The sequence below is a fragment of the Bubalus kerabau genome, chromosome 6 (assembly GCF_029407905.1).
Source record: "Bubalus kerabau isolate K-KA32 ecotype Philippines breed swamp buffalo chromosome 6, PCC_UOA_SB_1v2, whole genome shotgun sequence".
Classification (NCBI taxonomy): Eukaryota; Metazoa; Chordata; class Mammalia; order Artiodactyla; family Bovidae; genus Bubalus; species Bubalus kerabau.
In genome coordinates this window covers 12,978,651-12,995,653 of record NC_073629.1, presented here as the reverse complement: position 1 = coordinate 12,995,653, position 17,003 = coordinate 12,978,651, and the positions used below count along the sequence as shown (strand labels likewise).

The following is a 17,003-nucleotide window of genomic DNA, read 5'->3' as shown; positions in this document are numbered from 1 at the left end:
AACTGAGGATCAGAGAGATTAACTAATCTATGAAGATCATGCAATGAATAAGTGGTGGAAGTGGGTGGGGACTCCCCTGTCAGTCCCCTTCCCATCACTCCTGCTGTCTGGAAATCAGAAAGGAGCAAGATCACTAAGGGCTGTGGTCATTAGCAAAGGCTAATGAGTATAGAGGAACTGCAAGTTGGAATTTTTAGAGCATTCAGGAGCAGGGTGATCCTACCTGAGGGCCTTCAGCATGTACCCTCCCTGATAAAAAAAATACTTCTCTGCCTAAACATCCCACCAGCTCTGCCTGCTATAATGCTCAGCAGGTGGTACCAGCCTCCACTCCAGGCCCTCACCCTTCTGCACCTGCGGAAGAGTGTAACTTCAAGTCCCATAAAAAGTGCCCCTGTCCAACATCCCAGCCCCATCCTCCTCCCATCACGCCCTCACCTGTCGTCCTGTGTTCACACAGGAATCCCTGTGTCTGGAGTGCTCCTGGAGACACAGCCCCAGAGGGACCAGGTGGTTAAAGGGGAGACACTCGTCCTTGTCTGCTCTGTGGCCAAAGGCACCGGGAAAACCAGGTTCTCTTGGCACAGAGAGGGCACAAGAGAGAGTCTGGGGCAGAAAAGTCAGCGCTCCCAGAGAGCAGAGCTGGAGATCCCCAGTATCCGGGAGAGCCATGCCGGGCGCTACTACTGCACAGCTGACAACGGCTACGGCCTCATCCAGAGCGAGGCAGTGAACGTCACTGTGAGAAGTAAGTAGCTGATTCTCCTAATTAGCCGGAGAGTCCCAACTGCAATTGGTTTCCTTCTGTGACAGTGAGGATGTTCCAAGGATAAGAATCAGGGCTGTGAAGAGGTTAGGAAACCATTAACATGCTAGGATTGTTATTGCAACGATGGTGGCAGCGGTAGCAGTGACAACAGGGGCAGAAGAGCCGAAGGACGATGGCAAGGGGAGACAGGAAGAAGGCTATGAGGCTCGGTCAGACGTGTGGTCTCCAGAATTCCTCCCCGGAAATTGTCAAAGCGCCGTAGGGAACCGTCTCTGCGGCGTTAGATCAGAAGGTGCCATAGTGGGAAGAAACCCCAGGGCTTGAGAGGTACTGTGTGGATACCGTGAGAATAGAGAGAGTGGGTTATAAGTCTGGGCCCGCACAAGAGACCCTCTCTGATGAACGGCCCTTTATCAGTTCCAGTGTCACGTCCTGTCCTCACCTTCAGTGTTCCTGGGGCCCAGGCCTTGACTGGGGATGTGGTGGAGCTTCGCTGTGAGGACAAGAGAGCATCTCCCCCCATTCTGTACCGGTTTTATCATGAAAATGTTCCCCTGGGGCACACCTCGGCGCCTTTTGGAGGCGGAGCTTCCTTCAACCTAGCTGTGACCGCAAGACATTCAGGGACCTATGCTTGTGAAGCCAACAACGGCCTGGGGGCCCAGCGCAGTAACGTGGCGGTACTCCACGTGGCAGGTAGGACAAGTCCAAAGCCTCCTTCCAGAACACTGGTTGCCGTTATGCCAAACGGTGGCTTGTGTGTCCTTTCCATGGGTTTTCCTCTCCCTCGAGGAATCGGAGTTCGACAAAAGAAGCTGTCAGCTCTCCCTGTCTCTCCTTCTCGCTGGTCTGAACAGCAGCATCGCTGGCCTTCCGGTTTCCCTTTCACTTACATCATCAGATAGGTATGAAATAGATACTGCACTAGGATCAAGTCAGCCCTGGGAGTGGGGTAAGTGAGGCATGGAGAGAGGAGACAAAGATGATTGCATAGTCAGAGCTCTCGCCGAGCAAGGAGCTACAACCAAACCTTGTCAATACTTAAGGCAACAGTGAAATCCCCATGAACAAACCAGATTCTACTGGGCTGCGTCTATGGGGTCGCACAGAGTCGGACACGACTGAAGCGACTTAGCAGCAGCAGCAGCAGGATTCAAAACTTTACTAGGATTATCTCATTTAATGTCCATTGACAACTCTCATTTTACAAATGAGGAAATGATATTTGGAATAAATAACTTACCCACCGTCACACAGCGAGTAGGTGCAAAGATGAAACTCTAGGCAAGAACTACAGAATTGAAAAACTGCTCCTTGCCACTATTTTTAAATGATGGCTGTATATATAATATCTTTCCCTTTAATTTATTATTATGGAGAAGTGCCTTAATAAGTTTCTTAATATGGAATAATCATTGAATTCCTGCTATAAACCCTTCTCAGTCATTATATCATAGGTAGCAGCTACGTACAACTTAATATTTATTTCAAATGTTGCATCTTTATTTATGAGTTTTCTTTTTTGAACTAATTTTGGTTTCAGGGATAGGTTTGCCTCATAAGAATGTTTTCAGAGGTTTTCCATATTTCCTACTCTGCAGTAGTTTAAAACCGTATTGGAATTGTCTATTTGCAAAGTCTTTGGAACTAGCCCAAACAACATTCTGAGCTTCTTAAATCCTTACCTCCACTGTCAAATCTTTTTTATTAGTCTTCAAATTTTCTATTCCTTGTTAAAATAATCTGGACAATTATACCTAAATTTATCACAGAATGTTGTCCATAGTATTCTCATCTAATTTTGAAACAGGCTTTATATATTCGTTTATGCTCTCTTCTCGGAGAAGGCAATGGCACCCCACTCCAGTACTCTTGCCTGGAAAATCCCATGGACGGAAGAGCCTGGTAGGCTGCAGTCCATGGGGTCTCTAAGAGTCGGTCACGACTGAGCGACTTCACTTTCTCTTTTTACTTTCATACATTGGAGAAGGAAATGGCAACCCACTCCAGTATTCTTGCCTGGAGAATCCCAGGGACGGGGGAGCCTGGTGGACTGCCGTCTATGGGGTCACACAGAGTCGGACACAACTGAAGTGACTTAGCATAGCATAGCATGCTCTCTTCTCATTTCTAGTTTGTGCGATCTCTTTTTCTTAATCATATTTGCCATATGCTTGTCAATTTTATTGCTCTTTTTAAAGAACCAGGCTTAGTTTTTTTATTCAAATATATTTGAGTTTTGGTTTTCTGATTCATTTGTTTCTCCTTTATCTTCAATATATCTTTCTTCCTTTTCAGTTTATTTTATGTGGTTCTTTAATTTCTTAAGCAAATCCTTATTCATTTTTCATCTTTGTTTCCTAATAAATGAATTTAAAACTGTATAGTTTCTTCTAAGTACCACTTTCATCCATCCTACAGATTTTGATGTACAATATTTTCATTTGTTTAATTTCCAAAGTATGTAAAATTTGTGTTTCACTTAATTTTATAGCCTGAAACTTAATAATTTCTTATGAATAGATTTTTATCCTCTTTTATTAGTTTCTTTTTTAAATTTTTATTGGAATATAGTTGATATGCAATGTCATGTTAATTTCAGGTGTATGGCAAAGTGAACCACTTGTGCATGCATGCGTGCTAAGTCACTTCAGTTGTGTCCTACTCTTTGCCTCCCTATGGACTGTAGCTCACCAGGCTCCTCTGTCCATGGGGATTCTCCAGGCAAGAATACCAGAATGGGTTGCTATTTCCTCCTCCAGGGCATCTTCCTGACGGAGGGATCAAACCCGCGTCCCTTGCATCTCCTGCATTGGCAAGCAGGTTCTTTACCACTTTGCCACCTGGGAAGCCCCAACCAATTATACATGTACATATATCCACTCTTTTTTAGATTATTTTCCCATATAGGTCATTACAGAGTATTGAGTCAAATTCCTTGTGCTATACAGTAGATCATATTAGTTATCTATTTTATATATAGTAATGTGTATATCGGAGAAGGCAGTGGCACCCCACTCCAGTACTCTTGCCTGGAAAATCCCATGGACGGAGGAGCCTGGTAGGCTGTAGTCCATGGGGTCACTAAGAGTCAGACACAACTGAGCGACTTCACTTTCACTTTTCACTTTCCTGCATTGGAGAAGGAAATGACAACCCACTCCAGTGTTCTTGCCTGGAGAATCCCAGGGACGGTGGAGCCTGGTGGGCTGCCATCTATGGGATTGCACAGAGTCAGACACGACTGAAGTGACTTAGGAGTAGCAGTAGCAGTGTGTATATGTCAATCTTCCAATTTATCCCTCCCTCACTTACCCCATGGTAACCATAAACTTTTTTTCTACATCTGTAACTCTATTTCTGTTTTGTAGATAAGTTCATTTATACACTTTTTAAGATTCTTATAAATTTCTTTTCTGAAAACTTTCTATTATCCCTGTATTAAATTTTATCAAAGAATATGGCCTGTATCATTTGGGGATTTACTAATAATGTCTTTTGAAATAACACAATTAACATTTTTTCTAAATGCTATAAATGGAATTTGAAAAGAATGTGAATTTTCTATTTAGGATATGCAAAGTTCAGTTTTTATTTTTGTATTAAATTAAGCAAGTTGTTTGATGTATTCAGTTTCTATAGAGTCTTACATATGTTTGCTCTTTTCAAGCTATTAATTTTTGAGAATCATATTCACATTATTACTTATAATTCTTAGAAACTTAGCTTTTTATAGGGGCTTTGTCATGAACTTGGTAATTGACTGTGTAAAATGGGGCATTTTTGTTTCAAATGACAGGAATCCCATACAAACAGGGTTGGGCCAGAAAAAAATAGTAAAGTTGATGGGAGGGGTCAGGAATGGACATGGCTTAATGTGTGACTAGCAAAGGGTTCTGTCTCTGCCTCCCCTTTTTCCTCTGCATTTCTCCATTAACTTCTCAGACAGGCAGAGCTGACCACTGACATCTTCAGTCTTATATCCCTCCTTTCTGCTAGATATCCCAAAGAAAAGGGTTTCTTTTTAATTATTTTAAAAAATTTTTAATTAAAAAAAGAAATTTGGCTGAGCCACACGATGTGCAGGATCTTAGTTACTTGACCAGAGATTGAACCCACACCCCGGGCAGTGGAAGCAGGGTCTTAACCACTGTACTGTAAGGGAAGTCCCTACATTTTTTTTTAATTGCAGCGTTTTTGATTTACAATGTCATTTTAGTTTCAGGCATACAACACAGTGATTCTGTTTATATTCCTTTTAAGATTCTTTTCCTTTACACATTATTACAAAATATTGAGTAGAGTTCTCTGTGCTTTACCATAGGCCCTTGTTGGTTATCTATTTCATGTATAGTAGTGTGAATATGTTAATTCCCACCTCCTAATTCATGCCTCCACCACTTTCCCATTTGGTAACCATAAGTTTGTTTACTATGTCTGTGATTCTATTTCTGTTTTGTAGATAAGTTCATTTGTAGCCTTTTTTTTTTGAAATTCCATGTATAAGTGACACTATATGCTATCTGTCTTTCTTAGTATGATAATCTCTAATCCATCCATGTTGCTACAAATGACATTATTCCAACCTTTGTTATGGCTGAGTGGTATTCCATTGTATATATGGACCACATCTTCTTTATCCATTCATCTGTCAATGGACATTTAGGTTGCTTGCATGTCTTGGCTTTTGTAAATAATGCTGAGTGGTATTCCATTGTATATATGGACCATATCTTCTTTATCCATTCATCTGTCAATGGACATTTAGGTTGCTTGCATGTCTTGGCTTTTGTAAATAATGCTGCAGTGAACATTGGTGTTCATGTACCTGAGAAAAGAATCTCTTTAAACATTACCCCAGTTTAGACACAGACTAGAAAACAGACTTATGGACACGGGGCAGGGGCAGGTAAGAAGAAGAAGGTGGGACAAATGGAAAGAGTAGCATGGAAACATATAAACTAATGTATGTGAAATAGATAGCTGATGGGAATTTGCTAAATGACTCAGGGAATACAAACCGGGGTTCTGTGACAACCTAGAGTGGTGGGACAGGGTGAGAGGTAGGAGGCAGACTTAAGAAGGAGGGGACATTTGTATACCTACAGCTGATCCATATTGATGTATAGCAGAAACCAACACAAAATTATCCTTCAATTTAAATAAATAAATTAAAAACAATTACTCCAGTTTAAGAAGCAAAAAATAAAATAACAACAACAACAAAAAAAAACAAATAAATAGAGATTAACCAGTGCATGTGATGTCTTCATCCTTTTCCTCTACAGAGAATATGGCCCTGTGACTGCTGAAGTCAGCAACAGAGTGGAGCAAGAGAAAACTGAGTAACTCAATTGACCTATTCTAGGCCTTTCTTTATTCCAAGTCTCAGTGTCCATTTTTAGGAAAGACCTGATTCTGGACTCCTCTTTTTCTAAGATCTTTTTGAGCTCATAAAAATCAAACCATAAGTTTCTATCTGCCTGTATTCCCTTGTTTTCAGAAAGAAAGGCCTTTTCCCAGCTGACTTTGAGTGGGGGCCTTAGGTGGGGTGGGATGTTTTAGGAGATGGTAATGGCATGGGATAGAGCAAAGCTTGGTGATTCCTGATTTACCAAGTCCTCTGCCTCATACCACATACCACCACCACTATCAAACAACCTCTCTTAACACTGGAAGCTGCCCTAAGAGGACATTTCTGAGTGTGCTCTGACCCCTTCTGTTTGCAGAATTTCCACCTAAAATACGCTTAATGAATGGTCCCCACCGTTGTGAAGGGCGAGTGGAGGTGGAAAAGGAAGGTCGCTGGGGCACTGTGTGTGATGACGGCTGGGACATGAAGGATGTGGCCGTGGTGTGCCGGGAGCTGGGCTGTGGAGCAGCCAAGCACACACCTGCAGGCATGTTGTATCTGCCAGTGGCAGAAGAGGACCAGCCTATATTTATTCAGGTATCCCTGTGCAATGGGACAGAAGAAGCACTGGCTGAATGTGAGCAGGTTGAGACCTTTGACTGTGGGCACGATGAAGATGCAGGCGCAGTGTGTGAAGGTAGGTGATGGCGGTGCCTGGTGAATGGGAATCGGCTTACTCTACTTCAAGGCCCTTCTCTATACTGCCTCCAACTCATCTTGCTAGTCACTGTTGCTCCTGCTGCCTTCAGAACCACTCACTCATTCTACATTAGCATGTGGTCAGGAAAACACCATTAGTTCATATTAGGCAGTTAAGAGTTATAAAGGACTCTCCTACACATTCTGTTAGTAGCCTGTATCTGCCACTTTGAAAGACAAGATATTGCCATTTTCATGGCCATGAGTTTGGCTATAATGCCAGGAAAATAATTATGAAACCATAAAATTATACAGTTTGAGTGATTTTAATCGAGGTCACACTGCTTATATTGTTCTAATCAATATAGATTGATTAGAGCTGATGGGATTAGATTTTCTATGTTCTAATCTAATCCCATCAGCTCTACTGTACTCTCTCCCTGAAATGCCTCTACTCATCAAAACAAATCCCCGAATAAGAGGAGTGCTTGGTAGGGAAGATGCAAGTGCTTTTTCCTTCCCTGGATTCTAATGAGACAGGGAGTGGGGAATGCGAGGCATGTCAGAAAGACTCTGGGTCTTCAAGGAAACCAGGCCACAAATTGATGGTAGAAGTAAAATAAAGTCCACTGCATTTCCCAAAGATTCTATCGAGCCTGTGACTAGAGCAGAAGCCAGTGGGACTGCTACCTCAGGCCCAGCCGCTGATCGTGTCTCTGGTGGAGCACCCCAACTTCCGGGGCATCCTTCCAGAGGTGGTGAGAAGAAGCTTTTAGAACTATTGAGCCAATGTCCAGTTTTAGGAATATCTAGAGGCCTGTGGCTCATTCAGAGAAATGGAATCAGCTTTGGAAACTGGAAAGGATCCAGGATTTGGTGTCAACTAATACAGAGCTTGAGTCCTGCCTCCCCCACTTACCAGCCCTATAAGCATCAAACTTCTCTGAAGCTCATGATCTCTGTCAGAAAAGTGGAATAATACCTGGTCCAGTTACAGAGCTGTGACGAGATCAAACACTCATCATTCATAAAGATCTGTGGTGAAGAGCAAAATCTGGGAAGAAGTCTCCAGGGCCTTCTACCACTTGCTGATTTTGGATGGTCTCCATGAAAGGAGAGGTCTGGAACTCAGGGTTGGCCCTCCTCCATATCCTGGACCTCACCTCTCCAGGAAGACCCCACGAGTTTGTCCGGGGCCTTTTTGTCCAGAGCCCTTTTTGGCTCTTCCTCTCCTTACCACCTATTCCCTTTTCTCTACAGCATTCAAGCCTAGTTCTTTTTGAAGATATGGAGACCGGAGGCCCCCAGACCTCAAAATCTCTACTTTTTTGACCTCCCAGCTCTGGGTGACCCAGTGACTCTGGACAGACCTTAATGCTTTACCTGTGGCTCGCTTGACCCCTCAGCAGGATTCTAAATTGTTCTTCTGAGCCAAAGCATCAACTGTGCCTGCATCTGGGGCAAAACCCAGCTTCCAAGAAGTCAAGCTCAGAGAATGTCTCCCTCTATACTGACACCTTGGCCTGGTCCTGGCTTTTCTAGTCTCTTCCAGAACTGCCTGGGGATCCCAATACTGTCTCCTTAAGCAGATATAGCAGCTTCTGGGATGAAACAAGCAAGGAACTTATTGAAGTGGGCCGTACATCTGCTACAAAATATGTGCATGTAAAACAGACAAAATAAAAGAAAATGTGGGTGTTTGATTTTGTTTCCAAGTGACTTGGGAAGAAAGTAGCTCTAATTTCTTTTTAAAATATTTTTTAAATTACAAAAAAAACACATTATAAAAAGAATAGTATACAAAAAAGAAAAATCAGCCAACATTTTAACACTCAGAAGTAACTCCTGTTAATATTCTGATAATTCTAAAATGTTTTATAAATGTATATGAATGAATATGTATATTTTAGTTTATTTTACTGCAAGCTACATATTATTTTATACTGTTCATTAAATTTAAAAATGCAATAGTAACATTCCATTAACACTAATCTCCTGTGTGTGTGTTTTCACAAAAACTATATGTGTGTGTGTGTGTGTGTGTTCACAAAAGCTAATCTCTCAGGAGAATATTGTCCTACTGGGTTACTTAGAAATGTTCTTGACCTTTTGAGAGTCTGAGGTTTTCTGCCAGCATTCAGTATATATTCTGTGAGAATCAGTCCACATGTAGATACATTTTTGATGTAATGTGGAAGAAGGTGAGCTTCATGTTTGACCATTTCTGCCATCTTGATCGGTCCTCTCAGGAAAATCTTGATTCATGAGCTCTTTTGTTCTGCTGAGTATCTTGATTAGATTTGAGTGTGAAAACTGAAGAAAAGGAAAAAGCCACATGCTCCATGATGTAACCCATCCTATGAGTCCCCCAAAATTCAGTAATGCCTGAAAGTGAAAGTGTTAGTCACTCAGTCATGTCTGACTCTTTGGGACTGCATGGACTGTAGTCTGGCAGGTTCCTCTATCCATGGGATTCTCCAGGCAAGAATACTAGAGTTGGTTGCCTAGATGTCAAAAAATATTTGAGTGATTTCTTTTAGAAATTAATAACTAAATTTTGAATCTGAGTGGATATGGGAAGAAGAAAACTTAAAAGATATATTTCTTTGTCAACAGTTCTCCTTATAATGAATAATTATCACAGTCTTACCTGGTTGTGATGTATATTAATATCCTGCTGAATTCCATTTGATATCTTATCAAATGTAAGATTTTTGTAAGAGTATCTTATGTAAGATTTTTGCATAGGTATTCATAATGAGGATTTGTCTGTAGTTTTTTTACACTTTCTTTGAAAAGCTTGGATGAATGCTGTGTTGGTTTCTTATTATTTTGAAAGATTTCTTTCTCTGTGATTGCTAAAAAAATATAAATACTACTAAATTTATCTTCTTGAAGACTAAAAAATATTAGTGAGTGAAACCATCTGGCTTGATATGTTTGGAGATGTGGCTCTCCAATAATGTTCTCAATTTTTTTCACTATTATTGTTCTGTTTATTTAACCTTCTCTTCTTGAAAAAAAAAATGGTAATTTATATTTTCCTAGAAAGTCATCCATTTAATATAGGTTTTCAAAAGATGTATGTTTAATTCATTGTCCCTTCTTTCTTGATTAGCCTATTTAGTGGTTTATCTATTTTTTAATAGAAAAGCTTTTGAGTGTATTCATATATTCTGCTGGGGTTTTCTGTTTGATTTATTCATTAATGTCTGCTTTTATCTTCATTGGCTTGGGTGATATTTTTCTAAGTCCTTAGTTAATTCATACCTAGTTAATTTATTTTTATTTTTCCTTGTCGGTACTTTTTCCAACTGTTTAAAGACCTGTTTTAATCATGTCTCTTAAGTTTTGATAGGTAGTGTTTTGGTCATAATTGTTATCAAGTCTGTAATATCAGTTTTATTCTCTCCTTGACCTCAAAAATGTTTTAAAATAGGAAATTTTTTAGTTGCCTGGTGAAAGGATTTTCCCTTAATTTTGTGATTTTTTAAAAATAATTGATTGCATTTAAAATTTTTTAAGGTTTTCTTTGTGACCTAAAATATGATCAATTTTGGTAGATCATCTGTGAGTACTTAAAGTGAATTCCCTGTTACGGGAGTCAATGTATATTTATTATGAATTCCTTATTAATCATTCTATTTGATTCATATGCACCCTTACTTTTTAATCTGCTTGATCTACTGCGGGTCTACAGGTGTCATTTGTTATTGTCATTGTCATTAAATTTATTTCTCCTTCCATTTCCTGCAGTCCATGTGTCAAGTATTGATATTTTGATGGCATGATATTTACTTCCAAAGATTTATGAGGCTTAGAGCTTTCTCATATATCTTAGCCTTTTCCACTTTCTTTCAGTGTTGTCTGCCTTGAGATGTCTTTGTCCAGTCTTGCACTTCTAACTTTCTGAGTGACTTTCCTTTAGATATATCCCTTATATATAGCATATAGGGCTTTTTGTTTGGTTTTTGTTTGTTTGGTTTTTGTTTGTTTGTTTTTTGCTTTAACTTATCTTATTCAAGTACAGTTGATTTACAATGTTGTGTTAATGTAACATATAGTTGAGTTTTGGTTTTGTACTGGATAGAAAATTTATTTTATTAACTATTTGCCTTTTCACTCTACATTTTCTCTTATTACTTTCCTCATTTTTTTTGTTTCCTTTTGCTTTCCTTCCTCTTTGTTTTGTAACCTCGGATGCTGAGTTAATCACAACTCCTCAGCTCATGGCTCACTCCCATAGTGGGACCATACCTATTTTCTCTAGCTTTCTTTACTCATAGCCCTGTATCTTTAGGTGCTCTTCTCATTCCTTGGTCTCCAACCATTCTAATGCATCTGATGTGTTACCTTCACTTACATGCATTATTTGTGGTGAGCCTAATTTTTTGTTGTTGTTGTTGTTTGCCTATGTTGTTTCTCCATTTTTCTCTTGGTGCTATTTTTTTTTAATTTATGCACATGACTGTGTGTACATCTAGTTCATTGCTCCTAACTTCTGCACATTATTCCACCACACTGTCCGTATCTAATCCCCCAGTGACAGACACCTAGATTATCCCCATCTTGTCACTAACTGCAGACACTGACTAACTTCCTTTGTCATGTTCCACCATGGACATGTGTGAGAATTTCTCTGAATACATATCTGAGAGTGAGATTAATGCAACAAGTAATGCCAGGTGGTCCCCCAAATTGCTACTGCCCCCAGAAGTGCAAGACCATTCCCTAATCTGACATCCCAAGCAACCTTTGAAAAGTGAAAGTGTTAGTTGCTCAGTCATGTCCAACTCCTGGGAACCCATGGACTGTATCCTGCCAGGCTGTTCTGTCCTTGGAATTCTCCAGGCAAGAATACTGAAGTGGGTTGCCATTCCCTTTTCCAGGGTATTTTCATGACCCAGGGATTGAAACTGGGTCTCCTGCATTGCAGGCAGTTGCTTTATTAACTGAGCCACCCTGCAACTAAGCAGTCTTTGGCATGAGTTAATTAATTAGCCAATTAATTAACTTACCCTTTAAATTTTGCCAACTAAGTGTGCATAAAGAGAGATCTTATTGGCATTTTTGTTTCCATTTTTCTAATTATGGTGCTCTTGTTAGCCTTTTAGGCTTCTTCTAAGAAATAACCACTTGCCCATTTTTTAATTGAAGTATAGTTGATTTATGATGTTGTGTTAGTTTCAAGTGTACAGCAAAGTAGTGCAGTTACCTAGGTATAGATATATATTCAGATACTAGTTATCTATGGGCTTCCCGGGTGGCTCAGTGGTAAAGAAACTGCCTGCCAATGCAGGAGATGCAAGAGATGTGGGTTTGATCCCTGGGTCAGGAAGATCCCTTGGAGAAGGAAATGGCAACTCACTCCAGTATTCTTGCCCAGAAAATTCCATGGACAAAGGAGCCTGATGGACTACAGTCCATGGGGTCCCAAAGAGTTGGATACAACTGAGCGTGCACATGTACACCCATACACATACACACACAGTCTATGTAGTAGTTAAAGCACCAGATTCTTCTAGCTGTAAGAAACCCAACTTCACTCCAGCTTCTGCAAAAATGGCAGAGCTCTGGCAAAAGGCTGAAGCAAGCCCCAGGAGCTTCACATTCTGGGGATAGAGGGGAAAAAAGACTCTACTGTAGTGATGTCAGAGAGAGAATGAGAATGTCATAGGCTATTGGAAGAAAACCAATAATTCCAGACTCATGTAATCAGTGTCAGAGGGACCAGTCTGCCAGACTAGAGCTGAGAAGAGAGGGGCTAATATATCTGTTTATTTTTTTTCTGTTTTGATCTTGGAAATAGGGTTCTGCTTGAAAGCAGATAGGTCCTGGGCTTCCCTGGTGGCTCAGTGGTAAAGAATCTGCCTGACAGTGCAGGAGATGCCCCGATCCAGGAAGATCCCACATGCCACAGAGCAACTTGAGCCTATGCTCTAGAGCCCAGGGCCTACAACTATTGAGCCTGAGTGCTGCAACTACTGAAGCCCATGCACCCTACAGCCCATCTGCAGACTCTAGAGCCCATGCTCCATTGTATTCAAGATCGCTTTCCTTTCCCATAGTAATGTATCCAGTGGCTGATCACCACTGGGGTATAGAAGCAGGGCCCCTTCACTCCAGCTCAGGACCACTTTGAGAGAACACCCCAGTCCAAGTTATCTAGGGGAGGTGGCTGAGACCTCTGTGGAGATTGCATCTAACGGAGGAGGTGAGATAAACTGGGAGATGAGGACTGACATACATATATATATATATATATATATATATATATATATATATATGAAGAGGTGGCAAGAATACACAGAATAACTATACAAAACAGATCTTCATGACCCAGATAACCACAATGGTGTGATCACTCACCCAGAGCCAGACATCCTGGAGTCCTAAGTCAAATGAGCCTTAGGAAGCATCACTATGAGCAAAGCTAGTGGAGGTGATGGAATTCCAGTTGAGCTACTTCAAGTCCTAAAAGATGCTGTTAAAGTGCTGCAGTCAATATCCCAGCAAATTTGAAAACTCAGCAGTGGCCACAGGACTGGAAAAGGTCAGTTTTCATTCCAATCCCAAAGAAAGGCAATGCCAAAGAATGCTCAAACTACCACACAATTGCACTCATCTCACACACTAGCAAAGTAATGCTCAAAATTCTCTAAGCAAGGCTTCAACAGTACATGAACTGAGAACTTTCAGATGTTCAAGCTGGGTTTAGAAAAGCCAGAAGAACCAGAGATCAAATTGCCAACATCCCCTGAATCATAGAAAAAACAAGAGAATTCCAGAAAAACATCTGCTTCATTGACTACACCAAAGACTTTGACTGTGTGGATCACAACAAACTGTGGAACATTCTTAAAGAGATGGGGATACCAGACCACCTGATTTGCCTCCTGAGAAATCTGTATGCAGGTCAAGAAGCAACAGTTAGAACCGGACATGGAACAACGGACTGGTTCCAAATTGGGAAAGGAATATGTCAAGGCTGTATATTGTCACTCTGCTTATTTAACTTATATGCAGATTACATCATGAGAAATGCTGGGCTGGATGAAGTACAAGCTGTAATCAAGATTGCCAGGAGAAATATCAATAACCTCAGGTATGCAGATGATACCGCCCTTATGGCAGAAAGTGAAGAGGAACTAAGGAGCCTTTTGATTAAAGTGCCAACCTGGCCCTCTCTGATGACCCAGAAGGGTGGGAGGGAGGCTCAAAAGGGAGAGGATATGTATGTATCCCCTAAAAGCCGGTGCATGGCAATGAAGAGTAGCCACTACTCACCACAACTAGAGAAAAGCACGTGCAGCAACCAAAGCCAGCACAGCCAAAACTAAATAAATAAAATGTAAAAACCAGAAAGCAGATAGGTCCTGTCAGCCATCCTGGTGTCCTCTGTTTCCCATTGGTGCATAAAGTTGGGAAAGTTATCATGATATTCCAATAATCTCAAAGTTTATAATTCCTCCATATCCCTGTATCCTTGCTCCTTCCAATCAAAGCACCACGTGTTTACTGTAATTATGAGGTTGGGGTACCCATCAGCTGGCCACAAAGATTGTGGGGGTAACGAGGAGTGAGCCCTTTCAACACTAAGCTGGAAAACAACTAGAGCTATCACTCACAAAACTGGAACATTACAGAAGAGAGAGTGTAGACTGGAGCAGAGGGAAAGTGAGATCATGAGACACTTGAGACACTTGGGCTTGAGATAAGTGTGGAAATGTGAGAAGAGGGTTTTATGATCTTTGGGAAAGTCCTTCAAATGAAGATCAATGTCCTTCAGTACCCTCCCCCCTCGGGTCTACCCAATAAGCCCCCAGACACATGCCCAGCAATGTCACTGTCACTGCCCACTCTGACCTCCTAGGGAAATCAGAGTTCCTGAAATGAATTCTTGTATCAGGCGATCACGTGTTCCTAAGCAAGGCGGTAATAGATACATGTTTAAAATCGACTCTGATTTTGTGTGACGGATGCTGTGATGCGCTGCCTAGATCCTCTGTCAGGAATGAAAGACTCACTCCCTCAGTTGCTGAGAATGCCACTGGCAGATAGCCTGCAGTCATCAGCCCTCTTGGGAAAGTGCCTCAGCCGCTGTATTCAAGATCACTTTTCTTTGCCATGGTAATGTATCCAATGGCCAATTAACACTGGGGTGTAGAAGCAAGGCCCTTTCACTCCAGCTTAAGGCCACTTTGAGAGAACACCCTCCGTTCAGTCGCTCAGTCGTGTCCGACTCTGCGACCCCATGAATCGCAGCATGCCGGGCCTCCCTGTCCATCACCAACTCCCAGAGTTCACTCAAACTCACGTCCATTGAGTCGGTGATGCCATCCAGCAATCTCATCCTCTGCCGTCCCCTTCTCCTCCTGACCCCAATCCCTCCCAGCATCAGAGTCTTTTCCAATGAGTCAACTCTTCACATGAGGTAGCCAAAGTACTGGAGTTTCAGCTTTAGCATCATTCCTTCCAAAGAACACCCAGGACTGATCTCCTTTACAATGGACTGGTTGGATCTCCTTGCAGTCCAAGGGACTCTCAAGAGTCTTCTCCAACACCACAGTTCAAAAGCATCCATTCTTCGGCGCTCAGCTTTCTTCACAGTCCAATTCTCACATCCATACATGACCACTGGAAAAACCATAGCCTTGACTAGACGAACCTTTGTGGGCAAAGTAATGTCTCTGCTTTTGAACATGCCATCTAGGTTGGTCATAACTTTCCTTCCAAGGAGTAAGCGTCTTTTAATTTCATGGCTGCAATCACCATCTGCAGTGATTTTGGAGCCCAGAAAAATAAAGCCTGACACTGTTTCCACTGTTTCCCCATCTATTTCCCATGAAGTGATGGGACCAGATGCTATGATCTTAGTTTCTGAATATTGAGCTTTAAGCCAACTTTTTCACTCTCCTCTTTCACTTTCATCAAGAGGCTTTTTAGTTCCTCTTCACTTTCTGCCATAAGGGTGGTGTCATCTGCATATCTGAGGTTATTGATATTTCTCCTAGCAATCTTGATTCCAGCTTGTGCTTCTTCCAGCCCAGTGTTTCTCATGATGTACTAGTCCAAGCTATTTAAGGGAGTTGGCAGAGACCTCTATGGAGGTTGCTTTAAAAGGAAAGGGTGAGATGAACTGAGAGATTGGGATTGACATATATACACGACCATGTGGAAATAGATAGCTAGTGGAAGGCTGCTATATTACACAGGGAGCCCAGCCTGGCACTCTGATGACTCAGAGGGGTGGGATGTGGGGAGGTTCAAAAGGGAGGGGATATATATAGTTATGACTTATTTGTGTTGTTATACGACAGAAACCAACACAACATTGTAAAGCAATTATCCTTCAATTAAAAATATATATTTTTTTAGAGTCTCTGTTGTAGCTCAGCTGGCAAAAATATATATTTTTTAAAAATAGATAGCTAGTGGGAAACTGTGGTTTAGCACAGAAAGCTCAGGTGATAAGCTAAATCAGTGGAATGGGAGGTGGAGAGGGAGGGGATAAGTGTATATAAATAGCTGATTCACTTTATTGTACAGCAGAAACTAACACAATATTGTAAAGCAACTATATCCCGATTTTTTAAAAAGGGGAGCCAGCTTCAGTTTCTCCCTTTATACAAGCTTGCTCCCTCTGGCAATTTTTGATCCTGAGATCACTCCCTTATAAATTTCCTATATGTTAGTTTCCATATCAGGGTCTGCTTCCCTGGAAAATCAGTCTATGATACTTGTGTTCACCTACTGAGCCCCAAGTCTAGAGTGATCACTGAGTCCCATTCCATCCTCTACCCAGAGCAGGGGTAAGAGCTTGAGAGATGCTTGTTCATATCTTCTCAGTGTAAGAGAACACTGAATTCTCCTGGTGCCCAGCAGGCAGAGAGATGGTCTGAGAAGGAACACTCGGTATTTCCAGGGAGTGAACTGTTGTGAGAGACAGTGATTCTGTGCAGCTGGGAATGGTCATGACCATGTTTTTAAGGGGTAGGTAAATGTCACTGTGAGAAGTACATTTCCATTAATTCATGTCAACCGATACTTTCCAAACTAAAGTTATTGTCACTAGAGGGGTCATGAGAACATTTCAAGGAGGAACCAGAGACACACGTAGCTAGTTTACATGGCAGAGCCTATGAGATATCTAGCTAGCTCCTAGGTGCTACTGATGTTACT

General features: G+C 41.4%; 1 long non-coding RNA gene across 3 annotated transcripts; it reads left to right on the top strand.

The window, feature by feature from the left end:
- Positions 1-957: 957 nt before the first annotated feature.
- On the top strand, positions 958-8,604 carry LOC129655990 (uncharacterized). 3 transcript variants are annotated; one of them, XR_008716148.1, is made up of 5 exons: positions 958-1,096; positions 1,187-1,674; positions 6,058-6,114; positions 6,499-6,819; positions 8,082-8,604. It is a non-coding gene; the product is annotated as an uncharacterized LOC129655990 (long non-coding RNA). The 3 variants fall into 3 exon arrangements; XR_008716147.1 differs by having other exon boundaries at positions 1,187-1,721; XR_008716149.1 differs by lacking the exon at positions 6,058-6,114 and having other exon boundaries at positions 1,187-1,465.
- Positions 8,605-17,003: the final 8,399 nt, after the last annotated feature.